Below are 6,746 nucleotides of genomic sequence, written 5' to 3' on the forward strand. Positions count from 1 at the left end.
AATCTTCATCTTCAGCACATTCTACATCAATCCTAGGAACCCTTTCACAATGCAAAGAACCCTTTAATTATGCAAAGGCTTCTCTGGGCGTTCATGGTGCAATATAGAACCTTTTTTTTTACTAAAGAACCCTTGAAGTACCAGGTGTAGCTATTGCTATAATAGTACTTAATAACAATAGTGCCCAAACTGTTCAGGTTCAGCACTATTTTACCATCATGATCATTATATATAAAAAAATCACTCTACTATAAAAACCACTCTGAATGACTTTGATTACATCTCACCAATAGAATTTTGCAGAAATTTTGAAAAATAATGAATTCTTATTTAAGCCCTCTAGTACTATCAGAACCTGTCCATCAATATGGACTGATAACTTTATCCCAATGACTCATCCCAGGCCTACTCTTGGAGTAGCATGTTCATGTGAGCGTTTTCAAATATTTTTAGCTTTTAGCTTTTCACATCACTCTCATGTTACGTGGATGGAGAGAGTTTCCAAAATGATGCTGGTGTGGATGCGAATATTTTTAAAAACACCAGTGGGGGAAATGCGTCTTCAGAAATACCCACATATATGTGGATTAGGTGAAATGAATCACTCATGCCTTTCAACTCCTACTACACAACAGTGACGGGAAAAGTCTGATTTTGTTGCATGCTCCTGCACCGTTCATTTGGGACGTGTGCGCTGGAACATGATGGGGTAATTGCTTTTAAATGTGCTCATGCTACTGCAGCGTTCAGGTCCGGTACTCTAGAGAAACGTCTTCCTCCAACACAGCCCTTCCTTTTAGAGCCGTGGTGGCCGCTGGGGGCTGAGCTGCACGTGCTGCTTTTGCTCCATTTTAACATACAATTCAACCCGGCAAACTCAGCCAAAACTCATTAATTACACTCTCGCCAAGGTCAACACCATTAATAGCCCCTGAGTAGAGCAAGACCCTCCGTGGGGCTGATTTCAGAAAAAAACACAAAGTAAAAACTCGAGTTCACTTCAGGATCCGTAAGGGGGCCAATAATTATTCACACAATCAAGTCAAATATCATCAGAGTCTGCTGATTAGGAATATTTTCCCTAATGCAGAAATCAGAAAGTGTGTGGGAGGGGTGGGGTGGGATTCTATCAGCACTTTTACAGTCATATGCAAAGGTTTTGGCACCCCTGGTCATATGGCAAGTATTATTGTTTTTTCTGAATGACAATAAGTTAATTTACTTTACATTGTAATACACGGCTTATGTTTATTTGCTAAATTTACCACATCTGAGTGGAGGAGAATGGGAAATAAAAAGTGACCTGTGCAAAAGTTAAACAAATAAATGAAAACTGTGAAGTAGAAAATGCCATATTTAAGTGTGTTTTCTTTATTAATGTTTTAACTTATTTTCCTCTTAGAAAATCAATAAAATGTGTAATTTGAGGGGTGTTCAAACTTTTGCACATACATATAACTTTGAATACACAGGAGGATAGATTGATACACAAATATAGAGACAGTTACAAAGATAAACACTGATTACAATATATATATATATATATGTATATACTATATATACTGATTTAGAAATATTATATATAGACACAAACATGACTTTTGCAGAGGCCTGTATAAAAATGAAATATATTGCAATATGTTGACAATTTACCCCAAATTTGTTTTTATATATTTGTATGAGAAACTTTGAGTGTTCTGTATTGTAGCTTGTTGCTTTGCCAGCATTCAGGTTGCCAGATGATCCTCAATTCATACAAGTACAAATACAATAATTCCTGATTGTTTGACATAGCCATTCAAATAAAATTTCTAAAAGCAACAGTACACAAGTATCAGGTTAAAAAACACTACTTTAGTGCAGATGAGCTTATAGAACGGCAGTGAAAGTTCATAATACATCCAAAATCTATCAGCAAAGGAAGTGAAGTTTGTTAGGTCCTGTTTTTCTGCTGTTGTCTTTTTGACACACTCTTGGCCTAAATGAGGAGCCTCTGGAATATGAGTATGACTCATATTAAAGCAGTATGGATAGTGTCACCAGCATTAAGCACAAGACAGCAATTAGGAGCTTTATGTTAAAATATAAAGTGTAATGAGATTTATTTACATAGTAAAATCAAATTGCTTTCATTAAAATTTTACATGAGTACATGAAAGCAAAGTCAATGTAACTGTTCACTGTCCATCTCTGCAGGTTACTGCTTTAGAATCACCTACATCAGAGAGGTCGTTTCTGTCCCAGCAGGGGGCGACAGAATGCTCAGGAGAGATATGTCAGGAGGCCCTGACTCAGGAAAGCTGAAGAAATCAACTTAACATACATGTCCGCAAGAATCCAGACACCTCTTGTAATTAGTGAATATAGCTACTTTAAGGTGCTCCAATTCCACAGGTGATCAAGTGCACAAACACTTGTATTAAACAAAAAAAGTGTATAATCTCCTTCAAAAAGCCCCCTATGAAGCCCCCCAGCACTGGGCTGTGAAGTGGAACTGCATTCTCTGGAGTGATGGAGCTCCATCTAATACCTTTGGGAGGAGCTGAAGTGGACAGAACTGATCATCCAACACCAACAACTGACCTCAATAATGATTGCAACTAAATGCATCAAATCCTCACAGCAATGTTCTAGTTCATCTCTTCTTAGAAGAGTATAGGCTGTTACTGCAGCAAAGAGGCACAAACCGTCTATTAATAAATACCCTTGGTTTCAGAGGAAACATGGATGAACAGTTGTCTACAGTCCTCTGGACATATATGCGTTAGGCTACTTTGAAGATTTCTTATGGCATTATAAGGAGCACACCAGAATGCAGGTCAATCCGGCTTTAAAACAATTAAAATTACCCCCGGAGCAGAAATATGCTGAGATATCTCAGGCACAAATAATAATAATAATAAAAAAAATTTTTGCCATAAGCAAATAATTATTGTAAGGATGTGGCCTGTTTCGCTTTTCATGTTTAATTTTCCTTCAACTGCTTCCCTTCGTTCTCTGACATTCAAACCGATCCCACATAAATCTTGACGGCGTGACATTCATTTCAAATAATTGCGGGATAAAACAATCTTTGAGTACATATTTGTTATTGTTTGAAGACGTGGCAGCGTTCCACTCTTAACATGAAAATGCTGTTTTCTGACATCAACATCTGCCATGTGTCGTCCACAGCGGACAGAATGCAATTGCTCATTGCGTTACGGTAAACCAAACTCCTCGACAAAGTAGTGGCCCCGTGGCCCTTAAGTACTCCGGAGTGTATTAATGATGTTTATGTGTGCGAGGACTCCACAGAGGAACTGCACGAGAAGCCCCGTTCATCAGGCCCAGTTGTTCCTGCCATCAGTTTGTTTGTCTCGCCGCAGCACTGTTTAGCAAACATTGTTTTAGCAGTTAGTTAACATCAAAAAAGAAGTCTTTTTAGAAGGATGGAGTGGGCTAGATTGGGGTTGGAAGGGGTATGGGCCGGGGGCTCCCAGGGCCAGGGGGCCTTGCTAAGCCCTTTAATTGAGGGCTTTTAGACACTTGGATGTAAAATGAGGACATTTAGGAAGAAATAAAACACATTTTATTTTCTTTTTCATGTTACTTTTGGCGACTTAAAACAGAAAACATAGGTTAAATGGCTTTATTTGTTAAACACTTTCAACATTTTTTGCAATTATTTAGACACACACATTAATATATATAATTCTGTAAATTGTTGGAACAAAACCTTGTATCTACAAAATGATAACTTTACAGTAGACAGTACAAGTTTCACTACATAATGCTTTAGATCCATGTGGAACAATTATGGATACAAAGAATTTTAAAGAGAACAACAGTTGAAAGTATATATATATATATATATATATATATATATATATATATATATATATATATATTTACACACATAAATTATGAAATTGTCTACCTTAAATGTTTGAAGTTTTTTCCTAGAACTATATGCCCAAGCTAGGAACTATTTAGGAACATGTATTTTAAACTCTTAACATCACATTAAATCATACTGTACTATACCATATGTATACAATACTGTGTACGCATGGCATTGTATAGTATAGTATGATTACATCTAGTTTACATGCAAAAGTTTGATCACATCCAGGCAAATTGTTTTGAGTGAAAATAAGTTTCCTTTACAGAAAACAAACTTAAAAATGAGTTTAGAGTATTTAAAAAAATACATAATATATAAAAAATATATAAAAGTTTTACTCAGGGCCCATTTTGCTCCAGCATGTTAAATTCAGCAAATAAACAGTAACTGTGTGTTTAAATGTGCAGCAGTTTGTTCTGTGTAGCGGATGTGTATTTTATTTCACTTACAAAAATCAACAAAACATAATTTGAACAGTGGTGCACAAACATTTGTATATGATTATATGTGTGTGCTCTATTATGCTATATCTAAACTTTCTTTGTATTTTTCTCTGTTTTTGTCTTACTTTAGGCCTAAACTGTTGGGGTCAGTTTGGGTTTTTTGTTCATTTAAATATTTAATACACGCCTCTGCTTACTCAGACGTTTTGAATGCAATGTTTAAACAGTAACAGAGAGACGTGGAGAGAGAGCAGCAGTTTGGTGCTGTTTGTTCTTGTTGAGAAGAGCAGGTGGCCCGAGCTTTCGCAGGAAATTCCCTTCGTCTAACATCACTGATTAAAAGCATTAGATTGGGGTTTTCCTCGCAAGAAGAGAAAATCATTTGAGAGCCACTGCTGGCAGAGTGTCTGTGTGTGTATGTGTGTGGCTGGCGAAGGTGGAAAATGGGGCTTGTTTTAATACTGTTTATGTACAAACCTCAGTACCAAAAAACTTAGGACAGTATGTGAAACGCTAATAAAACAGGAAGCAGTGATGAGAGAATTTGGTTAGACCTGCATTACATTGAAAACAGTACAAAAACACGATATCTAATGTACTTCTTGAACATGTTTTCGGGTTTTTATGCTCATTCCAAATTTGTCACCTACATGTTCCAAAAAAGTTGGGACAGGAGCGCATACCACTGTGTTACATAATCTTTCCTTTTAACAACAAAATAATCTGGGGACTGTAGAGAAAGCATTTTTGCCATTCTTCAGCTGTGCAAACACACAGGGCCTTAATAAACAAGCACGAACATCGTCTATAAAGCAGCACATCCAAGAAAAAAAACATTAGCTGTCCTTCACATTGTGTGAATATGTCATGATGAATGGACAAATAGAAATGCTTTAAATGACATTAAAAGGTAAATACATTTTTGTCCTTTCCTGTTTGCATTTTGGAGACACTTGTTTTTCTTTGAACAATGACAATATATTGCTCCAAAGTATCTTTTACACTGTATCTTTCAGCGTTAGTGACCTTCACTGCCATGTGCACTAATGCACCCCATACCATGACAAACGCCAACTTAAACTTTACACTGGTAACAATCTGAATGGTCCGCATAATCTTTGATCCAGAGAACATGACATCCATTTTTCCCATAAACATTATTTCCATCAGAAAGGCTTGACAGGCCACAATAAACATTTCCTCTGTGTAGCAGTCCATTTCAGATGGCAGCAATGAAGCTGATAGGGTAAAATATTGGGTCAAGGCTTTGTGCTCTTTAGTTTAAATACAGGTCAAATACAAGTCACTTTTACACAATTTTTTGAATAGAAGGTCAAGTGCATTGGTAATAAATGTACAATTATTATGATGTTTTTTATCATAAAGGCCAAGTCACAAATATTTCTTCTTCTTTTAAGTTTTAGAATAGAAAGCCATACCTTTGTATTTCTTTTTTCACATTTTTTAGAACAAAAGGCCAAATGCATCCATATTCGCAGTCTGCATTTTCTTCACATTGTGGTAGAGTCTGCGGGACTTTACTGTGTAAGCTGCAGCAGCGTTTATTTTCGCCCCTCTGCCTCTGTCTGGTAGGAATTAATTATTGGTACCTTGAGGAGGGTAAGTGGGTCGGTAATTAGAACGTCAGTGCAGCGCAAACAGGGCCTGCTGTGTGTCATATTTGAGCTGATCTCATTGCTATCATATGTGGGCTAGCGTTCCAGATGTGAAGGGCCAGCGTCTGGTGCACCGTGTGTGTGTGCCCTTATTAAAGCAGTCCCCAGTGGTCCAGAGAAACGTGCCGGCCAGAGGATGCTTTAATTGCACAGGAATGTCCGAGCGAATCGTGTCTTTGTGTGGCCGTGATGTGGTCACCGCTTTTCTTTCTTTAGTTTGATCTAGATCTATCTATCCATCCATCCATCCATTTACAATACTGTGCCAAAGTTATTTAATTTTCAGTCAAATTACCAATTTTTGGTAAAGGAAAAGGCAGGAAAAGAAGCGCGAAGCATAACAAAAAAATACAGAAGCCTCAATTACTAAATATAAGTTCAGAATTTTCTCCATGCTTTGCCTTTTTAGCAGCTTTCATTCTTTGTGAGAGACTTGCTTTCAGTTTCTCAAACAAATCTGAGCTCAGTTTTAGTCTTAGAAGTTGATTGAATTTTCTGCATTATTGTGCTGAGAACACCAATAGCATCTTTATTTGATGTTTTTCCAAATCATTTTGGCCCATTCCAAAAACTCATATATACACACACACACACACACACACACACACACACACACACACACACACATATTACTACATCAATTTAGTTTACTCTAACAGTGGGCTTAGGCGTTTGCATCAGCCTGTAGGGTGTGTGTGGTATGTGGCTGTCACTTGTGATAAGCAGCTCTGATTTCATCTT

Source organism: Pygocentrus nattereri, chromosome 21 (genome assembly GCF_015220715.1).
Source record: "Pygocentrus nattereri isolate fPygNat1 chromosome 21, fPygNat1.pri, whole genome shotgun sequence".
NCBI classification, from domain to species: domain Eukaryota; kingdom Metazoa; phylum Chordata; class Actinopteri; order Characiformes; family Serrasalmidae; genus Pygocentrus; species Pygocentrus nattereri.